The sequence below is a fragment of the Salvia splendens genome, chromosome 11 (genome assembly GCF_004379255.2).
Source record: "Salvia splendens isolate huo1 chromosome 11, SspV2, whole genome shotgun sequence".
NCBI lineage: Eukaryota > Viridiplantae > Streptophyta > Magnoliopsida > Lamiales > Lamiaceae > Salvia > Salvia splendens.
Window position 1 is genome coordinate 8210295 of NC_056042.1, and position 19271 is coordinate 8229565.

General features: G+C 40.7%; 1 pseudogene; it reads left to right on the forward strand.

Moving 5' to 3' along the window:
- Positions 1-4177: 4177 nt before the first annotated feature.
- LOC121754386 lies at positions 4178-12160 on the forward strand (annotated as a pseudogene).
- The last annotated feature ends 7111 nt before the right edge of the window (positions 12161-19271 follow it).

Sequence of the window (19271 nt, forward strand, 5' to 3'; positions counted from 1 at the left end):
AGGACGAGTCCGGTCAAAGAAGTTTACTTCATAAGACCGAGGACGAGCACGATGAAATTTTTTCGCTGAGCTGTAAATACGCAGTGATAGAAGCGAAATGAAAATTTCATTTATTAAATCTTGTTCGGCATATAATTCTGCTGCCCTACGAGAAGGCGTTACGCCATTACAAAGGACTATTCTACTGTCCATGGTTGCTAAAGTTGAGCCATCTATTCACAAAATCCTCGTGAAGCCGAGTTCGGCCATTCCGGGCAGCTGAAGAATAAGCAGGTCGACGAGATGCTCTAATCGACCTACCGCCTCTTCCCTGAGCCCGGGAAGCTCTAGCACCTCGGCGGCGAAGAGTCTCTTCACGAATCATTTGCCGATCTTGCTCACTCATAGTCACCGCTCCTCTGCGAACTTCAGTCCGTCCTCGTCTTGACGTCTCCGGTTGTTCCTGAGTTCGTTGCTGACTTGAAGTAGGGTTTTGAGCAAGTGAATCAGAGGTTTGAGCTGGAGTGCGAGCATCTGTTGGCGGGAAATGCCTAAGGAATCTCTCGATTGAGAGACGCCGGGAAAGAATGATGTCGTACCGAGAAGCCCAGCGCCGCAATGATTTCACGACTTGTTGGCAAGCCGAGCTCTCCAGCGCATTGTTCCTCCGGAGTACATGATATTCCTCCCACAGTTCGTCAACTCGTTCCTGAACTTCAGAGATGGTCATTCCCCCGCGCCTGCAGATGAAATCCTCATACGCAGTCCTCTCAGCGACGGCAGTATTCAGCTCGGCCTCCAGATCTTTCTTTTCGGACTCTAAGTCCTTATTGTCGGCCTCCAGCTTCACTAAACAAGCCAAGAGTTCGTCATTCTTCATCTGGTCAGCTATGGCTTTTTTCTCAGCTTCGTCTAAAGCGGAAGAGTACAGCCGCTTCCAGTGAAGTACCTCCAGCTCCTTAAGAGTTAAGAATACAAAGCAGCTATGTCAGTTCGGCATTTCATTTTACTGAGCAGGTAGTAAACCACAACAGGAGTAAAAGAGAGTACGAAAAGCTATACGAAGACACAAGTGTAGAAAGAAGAATTTTTTCATTCATAAGAAAAAAAATTTTTACACAAGGAGGGCTTCAAGGCCATTTTACAAGAAGGAAGAAACTAAACTAAGAGAAGGGAGACAAAATCATACTCCGCCAGCTTCGTCTCCGGCTCCTCGGTGAGGTTCAGCTTCCTTCTCCTTGTCTGCCTCAGCTTCAGCCTCGGCCTCCCTGCTCCCCCCAGCCTGCTCGGTGCCCCCATCACCGATCAGCAGCACCTCTTGCTCGGCCTGCCCGTCTCCGGTCTGCTGATCAAGCTGCTCGGTCTCACCCTCTCCGTGGAAAATTGGAGCGGGTGAAACTGGCCCTAAGGAGGCAAAGATAGCCTCCATATTCTCGTCCCGGTCAGCTCGGCAACTACGAACTCGGTCAGCAGAAAGCAGGACCGAAGACGAAGCAAGCTCCTCAAGGAGCGGCAGACTCTGGAGACGAGCTGCTATCTCTCGGCCGTACAGCGGCAGGACGACTTCGGGCCCCTGCTCGGCATTATCGGTCATCAGTTTCAGCAGATCACCGACAAAGGCCGAAAATTGATTGCTCAGAAAGAGTTTCTCCGCGAAAGCACGGAGAACCTCCCCTTGGGCAACCACGGCGGCAGCATCCCTCCGTTTCGTCTGCTCTCGCTGGATGACGAGCTGGTTTTTGGCAAACTGGGCTTCATCCTGGGCCGAGATCCTAGCAGCTCTGGCCTTCTCAAAGTCTGCCTTAGCCTGTTCGGCCTGGTGACGAGCAGCCGCCAACTTCCTCTGCATCTCAGCATAGTCGCTGGACGCTTTAGAGAGTTCGACTGCGACGAGCTTGCTGAGCATGCTATTCCTCTGAAAATGGAAAAAGGAAAGAGTCAACAGAGGGGCCACCAAAAAAACATAGGAAAGAAGCAAAGCCAAAGAATCAAGAAGAGAAGTTACCTCGGCAAAGTCCGTTGGCCATGCAAAAGGCTCACAGACATGCTCCGAAGGGGGCGCCAAGACGATGTCTCTCTCCGGCGCTCTTGGGGGCTTCTGGGTCTTCCCCTTCCCCTTTGCCGAAGTGGACTCCGGCTTTTTTGGATCCGAATAAGAGGTCTTCTGCCTCTTCGGATTCTTCTCGGCATCAGGCGCCGAGCTGGTAGCCTTCTGTTTCTCCGGCTCCTTAAGCTCGGAGGATTTGCGGCTAATCTTATTTAGCAAGTTCACTGCCAAAAAGCAAGAAAGCAAGGTTAGTTTTCGCCACAAAAGCAGTAAGGCACAAAAAAGAAGTCCTCACCCTCAGTCTCTTCGTCCGAAGACGAGGAGTCGAACACGAAGTCGCCCTTGACGAGCTCAGACTCCAGGTACTGCTTCCTAATCATAGGAATCTTATTGAGCTCGCCCTCGAGCTCGTCCAACGGTTCTAACCGAGGATGAGGAATCACGGACTTCGGCCCTCTCCAGGGAAAGCCCGGAGCCGCGGTCCTATTATAAAAAAAGAAGCGATGTTGCCACTTTGGCCACTTGGTTTTGCAGAAGGCCCTAAAAGGCTGTAAAGGGATCAAGTAAAACCAAGATCCTTTTCTCTTAAACTGGAAAAAATTAAGGATTGCCCTCAGAGACAGATCCTTATCTAGCCTACGCAGTTCGGTAGCAAAGGCCGATAAGTGCCTCCAAGAGTTCGGAGTCACCTGACCTAAAGGGAGTTGAAAAAAATCAAGCAGCTCTACAAAGGCAGGGGGAAGAGGGAAACGAAGCCCGCATTCCAAGCCGGCTTCATAAACGGTGGCGTAACCCTCCGGCGGCGAGTCAGCCCTATGAAGGTCGTCGGGAATCGCAACCTTCCCCCCAGGAAAAAAATATTTTTCGTGTAGGGATATCACAGTATCCTTACTCAAGATGCTGTGAAAATACTCTACGGTCTTCTCCCCGGATTCTTTCCGGCTAGAAGACCCCTTACCCCCCTTTCCTACCGCTACCTGACTCAGAAGAAGAAGAAGAAAACATGGTTCTTACTCTTTGAAAGTCTGAAGAAATTCTGAAGAAATTCTTGAAAGCGGAAGGAAATTCTTACGCAAAAGAGAGAGAATGCAGAAGAAGCAATAGCAAAAGTGTTCAAATGATGAAGAAAGGACGTATTTATCAGATTCGGAGAAGATTTCAAAATCATCGCACCGTTTCGAATCCCACCTTTTCAGGATTCAACGGCCGGATTTTACTGTCGCATTTAATGCAGTAACGCGCAAGGCACGTCCCCTGACGTCAGCCTCCCCCGTACCTTTATCCAGAATGCCGAAGTGACTCGCTTCGCCGAAGTGATTCACTTCGCTTTTCGGGGGGGTAGTGATGGGGTACGTACTAAACAAGCCCAATAGCAGTGACGGCCCATCAGCCCAAAGCCCAAGGAAGAGTATCAGTTCGGCATTACCAAAGAGTTCGGCCCCAGCCTACAGCTCGGTAAAAGCCGACCAATCAAGCTCTACTCTCAGATCGGCAAAAGCTGCTCGGCAATAGTTCAGCAGTTCGGTCTCAGTATTCGACCGAACTGGGAGATAGTGGACTCATGCAGAACCTCCACGACCTCCACTACACGATCTATTTAGTGGTGTCAAATCATGCAGGATCTCATGCAGGATAGCGGACCAAACAAAGAGGTAGTGGACCCATGCAGGATCTCATGACCTCCACGACATCCACGACCTAGTTAGTGGTGATGCAAGCCACGATCTTAGTTCAATGTATAAATAGAACTTAGATCAGATAGACAAGGAAGAGAGAGCTCTCTAGACATCAAATATCATATAGCAAGTCTGTATTTGTAAGCTGTAAACCAGATCAAGCAATACAATCTTGCCCTCCTTTCTTCCCGTGGACGTAGATTTACCTCAGTAAATCGAACCACGTAATTCCTTGTGTCGTGATCTATATTTTTTACCTGCATTTATTACCATCAAAAATTCGCCCAACCATCAGTTCTTATTCTCCTTCCTCTGTCCCTCTACAATCGCATTTGAGGCCTAAAATTTAGTGGCCATTTGCATTTCGTTTGTGCTCCTCATATTCTTGCAAAAGAGAGCCACTTTCTCTAATCATGGGATTATTTTGCTTTATTCTCTAAACAAGATGAAAACGGCGGTGCAATCTGGTGCGAGAATGGGAGGGAGATTGGTGATGAATGAGATGTTGAGTTTCCTAGTGTTTAGTGCGTTGGACGTGGTGGATATGATTCTTTGCTACGTTTACAAAGTGGCGGATTTCTTAATCGAGGCGGAATGGAAGGCGTGCTACTGCTCCTCCCCAGTCAAGGAGATCACGGTGTCGAAGATCGTGCGGCTGACGTGCAGCAAGCTTCAGCTCGAGGAGATATCCGACACGCTCTCCCTTGTCTCCAAGTCCACCGCGGCCATCCGGTCTTCTTTGTTGATCGTGAACTAGACTATCATGGACATGCTGCAGGGAAGGATCGGCGGGCAACGGACTCTTCCGATTCCGAGGTGGTCGGATTGTAACTGCAAAACGTGCACATCGTGGACGGCTTGGCTTCATCATGCAGGGACACTCTCTTTGTCAAAGTTGACGGAGCTCGAGGTAATACAAATAATAAGATTATGACATGCTATAAATTGGATTTTTGTTTAGAGTCAAACATGCAGGTGCGCAATAATAAATGTTAGGTGTGTATAATAATGGCTGCGGCAAAAAGTCTGTACTTTAAATTTCTATTAATTATGAATTAAAAAAATGAGAGGTTACCGTAACATTGGTCTTAACTTTTGGGAGCAGAAAATGCGGGGGAAGATGTTATTTTCATTCATGGGTTTATATCGTCGTCTGCGTTTTGGAGTGGAGACTCTCTATCCAAAATTTTCCAAGTCGACGAAATCAAAGTATAGATTATTTGCTATGGATCTGCTGGGTTTTGGGAGGAGTCCGAAGCCTACAGATTCGCTCTACACATTGAGGGAGCATTTGGAGATGATCCAACCCTCCGTTCTTGTGCCTTACGATGTGAAGTCCTTTCACATTGTGGCGCGTTCGCTTGGTTGCATTCTCGCTCTCGCTCTCGCAGTCAGCCACCCTTCTGCTATTAAGTCCCTTACCTTGCTCGCACCCGTAGGTACCATTTCTCTCAACCACCCCTTTTTACGTTATTTTACTGGCAAATTTATATTAAAAAATTGGGCATTTTAGTTAAATTTTGATTTATTATGCAATTTTAAAATTTAACCAGAAAAACATGAAATTTGGATCTGATATGACACTCCAAAATCATGTATAGATGTCTATACCCTGATGAATTACGTGAAATCGTACATTTATAAAGAAAATGATATTGTTTGGTTGAAAAATGTTGACATGCAATTATATTTTTCTTTATGGAATAATTGGAAATAAATCCAAACTATGATTTTTCCTGCTAGTAAAAATGTTTGATGAAGCAGAATTTACCAATAATTGTGAACAAATCTAAATGTACGAAGTTACTCGATGGGTCTAAGTCTGACATAAATTCATGAATTTTCCAACTATTTGCCTACATAATGAAGCATGCATGCCCTGGTAATCGTTCGTGCAATACTCACTCTCCTTTCCTCTCAGTTACTCCATTAATTCTTCATCGGGTACGTACTTGTACTAACATAATGTCATCTCCTCACACAAGTAATTAATCATTCCACCTTTGTCTTGGACTCTTAGTGATCAGTAAGGTCCCACTAGAAGCATGAATGAAATGTTATTTGCACCGCCATATAGTTAGTAAGCATTAAATTAATCATGTAAGTATGTGAGTTGATATATGATGGGGTCGAAAACAATAACAGCCATATTTCCCAACCCCGAAAGGGGAGGCGGCGACGCAGCACATGATGAGGAGAGTGGCGCGTGTGGCCGGTGATCGCGTTCGGGGCGTCGATGGCGTGCTGGTACGAGCACATTAGCCGCACCATCTGCCTAGTCATTTGCAAGAACCACCGCGTTTGGGAATTTCTCACCAAACTCCTCACCAGAAATAGGTGCACCAATTTCTAATTATGGTTTTCAATCTCTAATTAGATGCATATTTCATTTATATTGTAATGATCAAACTGTTGAGAAAAGGGGAAGTATCAATAAGCATTAAAGAAGAATATAGTTCCAAGAATGGAGTTCCAAGAAGCATTGAAGATGTGCATGCATTGTTCCAATAGTAGTGTAGTTCCATGAATATACATTTATTGTAGGATCTCAAAAGTCACCAACATCCCTATAAATATATGGGTGTTGAGTACCATTTCATCATTCAATCAAAATACAATAATCTTCTCCCATTGCTTTCTTCTCTAAATATGTTGTCTATACCATTTAACATGGTATCAGAGCGGGTTTGGACTCAGATAAGGTATCATCATCGTCTTTGATACCTTTCTCGGCCCTTTCCCGTTTTTTTGTTTTTCCTTTTTCCGCTGTATCTATAACCATAAGCCAAAATGTCAAATGACAACTATATAGTAACCGAAACCTCAGATTCATCTATGGCAGATGAATTTGCCCGGCAATTTGCCAACTTTATGCGCAATAGTTTTGCGATGAACCAACCAAATCCACCAGAAACAGCTGCCATGCCATTCAGAATTGACACGCAGCCCCTCCACATTGGTGGGAATAAGTTGAATGGAGAAAATTACGCCCTTTGGTCCGTATTGATGAAGACGGCAATAAGCGGTCGGGGAATGGTATCTCACGTCACCGGAGTGCCTCATTCTCCACCGCGAACCGATCCAGCCTTCATACAATGGGAACAAGCCGATCACTGTGTGATCACTTGGTTAATACAAAACATTGAGCCTCGACTGGTCAGTCGAGTTTCACAACATCCGACGGCAAAGCATATATGGGATGCGTTGGCCGTCACATATGGGAGCGGAAGAGATAAAATCCAGGTGTATGATCTTCAGTTCAAAGCAACCACACTGAGGCAAGGAAGCAGTTCATTAGAAGAAATATGGAGCCGGTTGGGAGAGATCTGGATTTCAATCGACCAAAAACAGACGAACGCAATGAAATGTCCAGAGGATATGGAGATTCATAACAAATTCATACAAGATCAGAGAGTATGTCAGTTTCTCTATGCAATTGATAGCAAATATGAAACAACCAAGAGGGAGATACTAAAAATGGACCCACTTCCCTCCGTCGACTATGCGTACAACCTGATTCAGCAGGAGGAGACACGACTCCGAGTGTTACAACAGGCAAACACCGGCGGAGCAGCTGCCATGGATGGAATTGGAACTGGCCTCGCCATCCGAGGGTGGCAGAACCCTACCGGCGGCTCTCGGGGTGGCGGTCGCGGCAGCAACGGTGGTGGTCGCGGCAGCAACAGTGGTGGTCGCGGCAGTGGCAATGATAGAAATCGGCGAAGTGATGAAGAAGACAAGTCAAAATTGGTGTGTTCCTACTGCAAACGGAAAAGACACACAAAAGATTCATGCTTTGAACTAGTTGGATATCCAGATTGGTGGGAAGAGAAGCACGGCAAGCCGCCGCAACCGCAAACACCATGGAACCGTGGCGGGCACGCCGCCGCAGCAGTTGGAGGCGACGGAGGCAACGCCGTGCAGGGGGTCGCGCAAACCGCCAGTGCTGTCCAGCCAGGAGGAAGGACCAGAAATGAAGCTGCTCAGCCGGCGAATACAACCGGGGCAGCAAACTTCGTTGCCAGCGGAAGTGGGAGTGTAATTCACGATTGGAGTGAAGAATTGATGAGGGGAGAGGCGGCGCCCGATTCAGGTAGATTAGGGTTAGGGGGCTCTTTTATTGGAAGCCCCCAAATCTTTGGGAAATTGCAGGTTTTACCCCACCAAAATTCTCAGTCACAATTAGCCCCCAAATCTCCTGAAAATTCCATAATTTCCCAAACCACTTGCCAAAATCGATTTCAGCCTCTCGAGAAGCTTGGAGTTGTGTGTGCAGTATCTAATGGCCATGAGAAAAATGATAAATGGATTTTTGACTGTGGGGCAACCGATACCATAACATATGATGCCTCAGACCTTACCAACCTTCAGAAACCTCTAAAATCTCATATCCAAACTGCCAATGGGGAATTTACGGTGGTTGAGGGGGCTGGAACCGTTAACATTTCCCCAACTTTGCAGTTATCAAATTGTCTATATATTCCTTCGATGTCTCATAAGTTATTATCCATTAGTCATGTCACAAAGGAATTGAATTGTACGTTACTAATGCAGCCACAATTTTGTCTGTTGCAGGATATCCGAACCGGAGAGATAATTGGGCGTGGCACTGAACGTGATGGGCTTTACTATGTGGATGAGATAGCTCAAAAAGGGACTGCCATGTTAACTCACGGATCAGCTGACAGGAAAGCTTGGCTTTGGCATCGGCGCTTGGGTCATCCATCTATCGGTTACTTAAAATTATTATTTCCTAGTATTATTCCTAAGCATGACATGTATTGTGAAACTTGTCTTTTATCCAAAAGTCATCGGAACTCTTACCCATTAAGTAATACTCGTGTTGAAACCCCATTTGCCTTAGTACACTCTGATGTTTGGGGGCCCGCACCAGTTATTGGGGGGCAAGGTTTTCGATATTTCTTAGTTTTTGTGGATGATTGCACTCGCATGACCTGGATATATTTCATGAAACAAAAATCTGAAGTTTTGTCACACTTTACCCATTTCTATAACCTTATCCAAACTCAGTTTCACAAAACCATTCAGGTCCTTCGGTCAGATAATGGGGGGGAGTTCGTTAATTCTACCATGAAACAACTCTTCCAAAACAAAGGCCTTATACACCAAACCACATGTGCTCATACTCCCGAACAAAACGGTGTGGCTGAAAGGAAAAATCGATCTCTCCTCGAAATGACTCGTTCTATGCTTATAGAGTCAAAAGCCCCGAAACACTTCTGGCCAGAAGCCATTGCCACCTCAGCCTATCTCTTAAACCGATTGCCCACAAGTATTCTCAAACATAAAACTCCTCTACAAGTCTTGTCCACCTTCACAAAAATTCCTCCGCCCTTGACTCTTGAACCTCGCGTCTTCGGATGCTCCGTTTTTGTCCACATTCCTAAACATGAAAGAACTAAACTATCCCCTTGCGCTATCAAATGCGTTTTTGTAGGATATGGGGTAAATCAAAAGGGGTATAGGTGTTTCGATCCAAAGTCCAACCGGATGTTTGTTACAATGAACTGCAACTTTCTTGAAACTGAGTACTTCTTTACCCATCTTAGCGGTCAGGGGGAGAGTAATGTTAGGGATAACAATGATACGGACCCGCTAAGTTGGATCTCAATGCCACTGCCAACGCCAAGCAATCCTGATGCGGATCTATCAGAGAAAACAGTAAGCAATTCCGCTGAGCAAGTCTCTGATGTGGTAGAGTCCATCGTAGAAAGTGGCATCGCCTCAAATATTTCTCCGTTAAGGTTATCCACTGTAAGTAATCCTGTGGATACAGATAATTGTTTGGCTAACACTGTAAGTGCAGAAGAAAATTCAATTGAGGCCGAAGAAAGGGAAATTGAGGAAGTCGAGGTCGAAGGAGTTGACCCTGACACTGGGAGGTACATACTTCCACCAAGGTCAAACAGAGGAGTTCCACCCAAAAGGTATACGCCAGAGAGGATTGACAAGAAAAAGCGGTACTCTGTTGTGAACCTAGCCAAAGGCCATTTATCAGAGATGGCTCGGGCTTTCGAGAATGCACTATATGAGGAAGAAGAAATACCACAGACATGGGAAGAAGCTATGAAATACAAGCATTGGAGGGAAGCAATGAAGAAAGAGATTGATGCACTGATTCGAAACCACACATGGGAGAAATGTGCTCTACCAGAAGGGAAGCGACCAGTGGGTTGTCGATGGGTCTTCACTATCAAAAGAAGACCTGATGGCTCGATAGAAAGGTACAAGGCACGACTTGTCGCAAAAGGCTATACTCAGACATATGGAGTTGACTATTCTGAGACCTTCTCTCCAGTAGCTAAGATGAACACAATTCGGGTGTTGTTATCCATTGCTGCTAATAGGGACTGGCCATTACACCAGTTTGATGTGACGAATGCCTTCCTACATGGAGAGTTGAAGAAGGAAGAAGAAGTTTACATGGAGGCACCCCCAGGTTTTGCAACAGATTTTAAAGCAGGTGAAGGGTGCCGATTGAGGAAGACCTTGTATGGATTGAAGCAATCTCCAAGAGTATGGTTTGGGAAGTTTGCTGGGGCAATGATTAGCTATGGATATACACAGAGCAATTCAGACCATACGCTATTTTTTAAGAAGCAGGGTGATAAGATCACATGTTTAATCATATATGTTGATGACATGATTATTACAGGTGACGACCTAGAAGAGATTGAGGAATTAAAGAAAAATCTTTTTCAGGAATTTGAGATGAAGGACTTGGGGAATCTCAAGTACTTTCTTGGGATTGAAGTGCTAAGGTCAATCAAAGGAATTTTTCTGCGACAAAGGAAGTATATCTTGGACATCCTAGCAGAGACCGGCCTACTGGAATGTAAACCAGCAGACACTCCTCTGGCAGTTAATCACGGATTACAAATCAGAGAAGGAGCCAAGTTGGCTGACCGTAGTCGATATCAGCGACTAGTCGGAAAACTCATATATCTCTCGCACACTAGGCCAGATATTGCCTATGCAGTTGGGGTCGTAAGTCAGTTCATGCATAAGCCGCAGACAGATCACATGGAGGCAGCACTTAGGATTTGTCGGTATTTGAAGGGAACTCCAGGGCATGGAGTGTTGTTCGCTAAAAATGGACATCTTGAGATTCATGGTTATACAGATGCTGACTGGGCAGGGAACCCAAACGATAGGAAGTCTACAGCAGGCTACTTTACCTTTGTTGGAGGTAATTTGGTAACATGGAGAAGTAAGAAGCAGAAGGTGGTGGCTCTTTCGAGTGCCGAAGCAGAATTTCGTGGGATTAAAAGTGGGTTGACCGAGATTTTATGGTTAAGGAGATTGATGAAAGAGATTAATCTCCCTCCAAGCAAGTGCCAGTTGTATTGTGATAACAAAGCCGCTATAAGCATCTCACAAAATCCAGTACAACATGATCGAACGAAGCATGTGGAGGTTGACAGACACTTTATCAAAGAAAACATTGAGAATGGGATTGTCGAACTCCCTTTTGTTCGCTCTGAGGATCAACTTGCCGACATCCTAACTAAAGCAGTCAACTCAAGGAGCTTTGAAGATGTGCTTTCCAAATTGAGTTTTGGAGATCCCACCACTCAATTTGAGGGGGAGTGTTGAGAAAAGGGGAAGTATCAATAAGCATTAAAGAAGAATATAGTTCCAAGAATGGAGTTCCAAGAAGCATTGAAGATGTGCATGCATTGTTCCAATAGTAGTGTAGTTCCATGAATATACATTTATTGTAGGATCTCAAAAGTCACCAACATCCCTATAAATATATGGGTGTTGAGTACCATTTCATCATTCAATCAAAATACAATAATCTTCTCCCATTGCTTTCTTCTCTAAATATGTTGTCTATACCATTTAACACAAACATATCTAGTTGGTAGGATTTGTGTTGCTCCTAATATAGAATGTATCAGGTGGGGGGACCAGCAACATAGCTCATGGCCGCCCTAGTACGATAAGTATTACCTAATATAACCATTAATTTAATATCACAATAGGGAAAATATATGAAACCAAGCAAGATGTATAATATTTGATATGATATGATTCAGGATGAGGACATACTTGATGGAGGGTTTCTTCCTGCACACACACAACGCTGCGTGGCATACGCTGCACAACGTTATCTGTGGCACCGCTGCCAACATCGAAACCTACTTGGACCAAGTGAAGAATCGACTCAAATGCGACATAACCATATTTCATGGTAGAAACGACAAACTCATCCCCCTCGAGTGTAGCTACAATCTGCAGTCTAAAATCCCCCGAGCGCACGTTAAGGTTGTCGAAAATGAAGATCACATCACCATCGTTGTCGGAAGGCAGAAGGCCTTCGCCAGGGAGCTAGAGGCAATTTGGAGGAATGCAAGCCCAAAATAAACATAAATAAAAATGAGAAATGTATCAATAAATCATTCACCATCAAGAAACCATTGGTCTGATCGAGATGAGGGCTATATTTAAGAATATCTATTGTCTATTTCTATGAAATTCTCAGTTTCAGGATATAGTTTAATTATCTGTAACACTGATCATTCATGCTTATGGACAATTGTTATATTGGAAATGTCGTTAAATAAGAATACCATTCCGATTACCTATCTAATCAGGCATGTCTCGTTATTAATTACTTTTTATATAAAAAATGCAAATTACATGTAAAAAATATTTATAAACTCTAAATGAATCATGAAGTATTTAGTAACAGAACAATTTAATAACAAAAATTAAATTGATTAAAATCATATTGAAATTGAATAACAAAACAATTATAAAATCCATAGTACAGGGAAACTATAATTGTGAATTTGTGATAGAAAATCCAATGAGATATATTCGGTGACGTGATATATGTTGTTGAAATATCCATTCGGAAAGAAAAAATGTATGGAGTTTTTGTTGGACAATTTCTTTCAATTAACCATTAATCTTGTTTCCAATTCAAACTTCTTTTTCTTCAATTTAATGCCTTCTTAATTTCTACAAAGTTTCCCTTGTTCCTATTGGACTTGTCTTGTTTAGTTTCAAACTTTACTGGATCATTAACTTATATCAATGATTTGTAATAAATATATTTGCTAAAACATCCACAATATATGTCTTTAGACCATTTATGAAACGTTTCAATAATGACAAAGAAAATGACTGCATAACTTTTACAAGGACTAGACATACACAACTTGAAAAATCATGCCATAGTATTTTCTTGAGCCGTCCAAAATTTTCTTTGTCTATTTAGCTGAACTCGGTAGATTTATGGACTTCAAGATTGTCGTCTGTCGTGTAAGGGGAATTTCCAACCATTTACATTAAATTCAAATCCAATTTTGAGTATATATATGTCACATCTGTAATTTTATCTCAATCACTTACATCAAACTCAAATTTTACATCATTTATGAATATATGTCTCACAAAATTTTTGCATTAGCTAGATCAATATTTGGTATTGTTCCGTAGACAAAACACAAAAATAGATTTGATTTTACAGTATAATTGAAAAGGTTTTCTACACTAAAAATGAGCTATATATTTCATTGAGCTATATCTCTTAATAATGATAGACTAGTCCTTTGAGACGTTTTTTTTTAATTTGATCTATAATATTTTGCGATTTTCTTTCCGAGAAAAAAAGGATTCTGCCTCTGCTAATTTAATTTTGATTTTAAAGCAAGTACAATTATTTGGAAATAAAGGGAAAATTTATCTCCGAATCACCTGGCCATTATTTTTTATCACACTATATTTGGAGAATTTTCTATTGGAAATATATTTAATTTTCAATAAACTGAATTTAGCATAAATATATTTCAGTAGAAGTTAAATTGAATTAAATAGTGGAGAATTTTGGAGAATTTTCACCAAATACTGAAGTGTTTGAGACAAATATTAACCGAAATGATTCTATTGTGGAGTTGACTTGCTTCATACATGATTTTTAATGTCTACCAAATTAACTGATATAGATACTAATCATTCTATCAACTTTGGAGGCGAAACAATGTGGTTGTTAAGATTGATCCAGTGGGCCTTTATTACAAAGCAATTAATTCAAAAGTGTACTATGCACTTGAATTTTCAACAATTTTCACTAATCCTTCAAAGTGAATACCTAATAATCACATTATATTTATTTTGCAACTACGTTCTAATTCGGTATCTAATAATGATCTCAAAAAATTGTGGAGCATGTTAACCAATTAATCTGGCCTGTTTCAAACCATAATGTGGTATCTTACTGCAAATTTTCTATTTCATCGGGAGAAAAATAAAAAAAGCAAACAAATAAAATATGGGACACAACATTCGCAAAATAACCCATGTAACACTGAATATATATATATATATATATATATATATATAGAAGATGAGGAGTGCTTTTCAATAATAACAAAATTAAGGTATTTGCAGAGCTAAAATTGGTTGTACTACTTCAAAAGGAATCACATACCTCTAATAAAAATAATTTGAAAAGGGAATGAAATAACATAATTTGGGCTAGCTAGGAAGCCCATTCAACATGAAAAGGCAATTGCAAATATTAGAATTTGGGCTACAAAGCTCAAATTGGCTGTGTCCACCACTGTATTTCCTCCGTTCCATGCTACAAGAAATACTCGTACCGTTCCATGTTAATAGAGTTATTTTACTATTTTGAAAAATTCCAAATTAATTGAGTCATTTCTATTTTTGACAAAAAGTAATCATCTCTCTTACTTTATTCACCATCCACTCAACGCACTATTATTAAACTATATGCCGAAAAGATACGCCTCAATTAACAAGGAAAGGAGGAAGTATATTACAAATATACTTAATCTAGAGATCTGATAAATTTGTATACACAAAAAAAAAATCATCTTTTAAGGCATAAAGATAGAGAAACAGTAATTGTGTTAGAAAATTTAAAAAAAATGACATAAAATTTAGGATAAAAAAGTGTCCCTAAATTGAGAATAAATTATCTTAATCTTCTATTACTATTTTTAATGACGCTTTCATTTGCATTGCCTAATTTTAGATGGGACGTCAATAATAAAGACACTTTTAAGGTAGTAGTGATAGTTTGTTCATAACTTGACTATGACCCCTAAAATAAGAATAGTACGGGGAAAATATATTATAATGTATTCCAATATAAAATCTTAATCACAAAAATATTTGGCGAACAAAAGAGGCATGTCCGGCGATTGGATCTCAAAATTAACGTGGCATTTTGATAAGGAATTAATTTGGTGGTGAAATTGACATAATAAATTGTTTAATCTAATCAGAAAAATGAGAGAGAGTGTCTGTGGCGACGCTGAAATTGTGGGAGTAGAAAGGAAGTTCTACATAACTTACGCCGACACACCTCTAGGAAATTCAACTGTTCTAACACACTGTTTTCACCAATAAAGACAAAATCCGAGCCTTCAATTTTTAAGTTGAATGAGAAATAAAGATGAAATGAAAAGAATGAAATGCATTAAATGATAGGGGTGAAGCATCAGCATCAGCATCAGCTTCAGCTTCAGCTTCAGCAATTGATGACAAATGAGAAGGGCCAGTTTTATATGTCAGCCTTTGTTGTCTGAATCAAACTCGGATGCCTTCTCTATTTCACCTTTCCACATCATTTCTTTCTTATAATTTTCTGTGAAAGTTGGAGAAGTAAAGACAAATGCAGAATGCATGAGGAGAGAAAAGCCGTGCATGAGAAGAAGAAAGAAAGCCTTGCATGCTGAGATGAAAGTGCTGACTCAGCATCGTGTTGGCAGTGACTGGGCATCTAGTCAGCATATAGTTGGTTAAGAAGTTGGTTATATTGTTAGTTAGGAGTTAGTTGTTTTCCTCCAAAAATATCTAGCTTGGTGTATAAATAGTGAGCTAGCTTCTTCATTGTAACTCGGTTGATTCATTAATGAAGATATATTTTTTCTCTCTCAATCCTTGTTCCATATATTTGGTTTTATGAATTTCCACATGGTATCAGAGCGTGCCCAAGTCGATGATGATTTTCTCTTTATCTCTTATCTACCTCACGAGTGGAAGACCGATGTCCTTTCCGGCCCACATCGATGATGGTTTCTCTTGCATTGCCTACCCACGTGATGGAAGACTGATGTTCTTTCCGGCCCACACGTGAGGGGGCGTGTTAAATTCTCTAAACTCTGTCCCACATCGACTTGGTGAAGATCTCATCTAATCTATATAAGTGTGGATAACCCTCCCCCTTATGAGGCCTTTTAAGGGGTGAGTGGCCCATTTCTAATATGGTATCAGAGCTTGGTGTATCGCCATTCTCAGCCGATTACTTGGTGTATTTGTGGTACTTGCCGATGCAACAGTGCATCAAAATGGAATACATATCAGGAAGAAGAATGTAGCATGCAATTTCTGATCGGGCTCAACGCTAGTTTTTCTCAGATCCGATCAAGCATTCTTTCCATGATTCCTATACCTCCTTTATCCAAGGTTTTCTCTCTTGTTTTGCAGGAAGAGAGGCAGCGTACAATTAATGGTAATGCCTCTTCTACCATTGCTCATCCTCCTATTACTTCTTCGATGAGTGAGCAGCTGTACTCTGCTAATGCTGCTTAATCATATAATAAGAGTCGGCTGTGTTCTCATTGTGGCAAGACTAACCACACAGTAGACAAATGTTTTGTGCTTCATGGATTTCCTCCAAGTTTTGGCAAAGGAAAAGGGAAATTCAATGCAAAGGATAGCAATTTCTCCAAGTCTGTGAACATTGTGGAGAATACCTTTGATGATTCATGTAATGGTTCTACTGTTGTGCCATCTGCTATGCCTTCAGCTATATCTATTGATCAGTGTCAGCAGCTCATCAATATGCTGCAGTCTCAACTTGCTGCTACTGCCACTCACTCCTCACCATCAACATCCACACCACTTCCATATTCATCCTCTGCCGCACAGAATAATCCTTCCACAAACTCCTTCACAGGTACTATATCCTTCATTCCCTTTATTGCTTCAGTCACTACATCAAATCCACATTGGCTCCTAGACACAGGAGCCACTCACCATGTTTGTTGTGATTTGTCCATGTTCAATACTTATTCTGCCATCAAAAATGCATCTGTGCATCTTCCTAATGGTGCCACTGCTTTAGTTACACACATTGGTTCTATCATACTGAATTCACATATCACTTTATCCTCTGTCCTTTGTGTCCCTAGTTTCAGCTTCAATCTCATCTCCATAAGCTCCTTGACTTCCTCACTTTCATGTAATGTCATTTTCACTCATGACTCCTTTGAAATTCAGAAAGTTTCTCAGGCAATTGTGATTGGGAGGGGTAGCCGAATAGGCAATCTTTACACCCTAGAGCTCTCTGACTCAGAAGATAATAAAGGTTCTTCCATTTCTGCTTCTTTTCCAGCTATTTCTAATTCATTTTCCAGTTCTGCTGTTATTCCCTCTATTAATCTTGTTGCTAATATTGATGTATGGCACAAGAGATTGGGGCATTTATCATATGACAAGTTGAAATCCATGTCTGATGTTCTTCATTTTCCAAATAAAATCATTCCTTCACTGTGTGAAATTTGTCCACTTGCAAAACAAAAACATCTCTCTTTCACAAGATCTGACAGTATAGCAGAATGTTGTTTCGATCTTGTTCATTGTGATACCTGGGGTCCTTTCAGCCATCCTACTAATCAAGGGTTCAAATACTTCCTTACTTTAGTAGATGACTGCTCTAGGTTTGTTTAGACATTCCTAATGCAGAACAAGTCAGATGCTGGGGCTATTTTACCTCAGTTCTTCAATACAGTTTTCACTCAGTTTGGCAAGAAAATCAAAGCCATTCGTTGTGATAATGCCCCTGAGTTCAATATCCCTTCTTTATACTCTTCTTTTGGCACTGTGATCCAACATTCTTGTGTTGAAACCCCCCAACAAAATGCTCGGGTAGAGAGGAAACATCAACACTTATTGAATGTTGCTAGGAGTCTCCTTTTTCAATCTTTCTTGCCCATTCATTTCTAGGGGGACTGCATTCTCAATGACTCTTATCTTATAAACAGAATCCCTTCTTCAGTTTTACCAAATAACTCCACTCCCTTTCAGATCCTATTCCAGAAACCTCCATCATACTCACATTTAAGAGTTGTTGGATGCCTCTGCTATGCATCCACTTTGCAAAGAGGCAGAGACAAATTCTCCCCTAGAGCAAGTAAATGTGTCCTTTTGGGATATCCATCAGATTTTAGGGGTTATAAATTGTTGGATTTGGAGACTTTGCAAGAATTTGTCACAAGAGATGTTGTTTTCCATGAAGATGTTTTTCCCTTCTGTCATTTGACTCCATCTCAGTTTCCATCTTCTGGAAACACAGCAGATACTCAATCTTCATCTGCTATTCTTCCATCAAATAATGACCATAATCTCCCCACACCTTCCATCTCCTCTCCATCTCCCACATCTCTCTGCCCCCCTGTGACATCCCTAACCCGAAACATGCATTATTTTGCATATTATCATATTATATTGTCATTGCATATTGAATTGTCACTTTTACTACATAGATATTAAGTGTGTCATAGAGAATATATTTATTGTTATGACGACTCAATATAGTCGAATATATGGATAGTTTTGATTTACGGAAAGTGTTAAAATAGATGTGTAGTGTATTGTATAATATAAACTAGTATATATATATATATATATATAGGGTCTTGTTAGGTTGAGATTTTTTAGCTTAATTGAGAATTGAGATGCATTTTCAGCCACTCATTTTGAAATGTCAACTGCAAGTAGATTATGTCAACTAAGGGGTATTATCGTCATTTCATTTCAATAGCCAGAATATCAAATGTCAACAACTCGTATTAAAATGTCAACAACTAAAAAAAATTTAATTTTTTTAATTTTTTTAATTTTTTTTAATATTTTTTTTAAATTTTCGCGCGATGTCAACTACTGAGACATTATGTCAACTACGATGTGTAGTCTGCACATCAAATGTCAATAGCTCTGCACATCAAATGTCAACAGCTTATAATTGACATTATATATGTGTAGTTGACATAAATTGTATATGTAGTTGACATTATATGTGTGTAGTTGACATGAATTGTATATGTAGTTGACATTACATGTGTGTAGTTGACATGAATTGTATATGTAGTTGACAAAAAAAAAATAAATAAATAAATAAATAAAAAAATAAAAAATCGAAAAAAAAAATAATTTTTTTTAAAAAATAAAAAAAATATTTATTAAATAAAATATATGATGAAATTACAAATATGCCCTTTCACAATTAATTAATGTAAAAATATTTTCCATGTGGCAAATTCTGGACCACTCATTTAATAAAAATGAGTGGCTTATAATGCATCTCAATTCTCAATTAGGCTAAAAAATCTCAATTGATCACAACCCTATATATATATATATATATATATATATATATATATATATATATATATATATATATGGGTTTAGGGTTTAGGGTTTAGGGTTATATATATATATATATATATATATATGTATTTGGATAGATTAGAGTTCCATATATTAAACAAATTCAATTGTGTAGT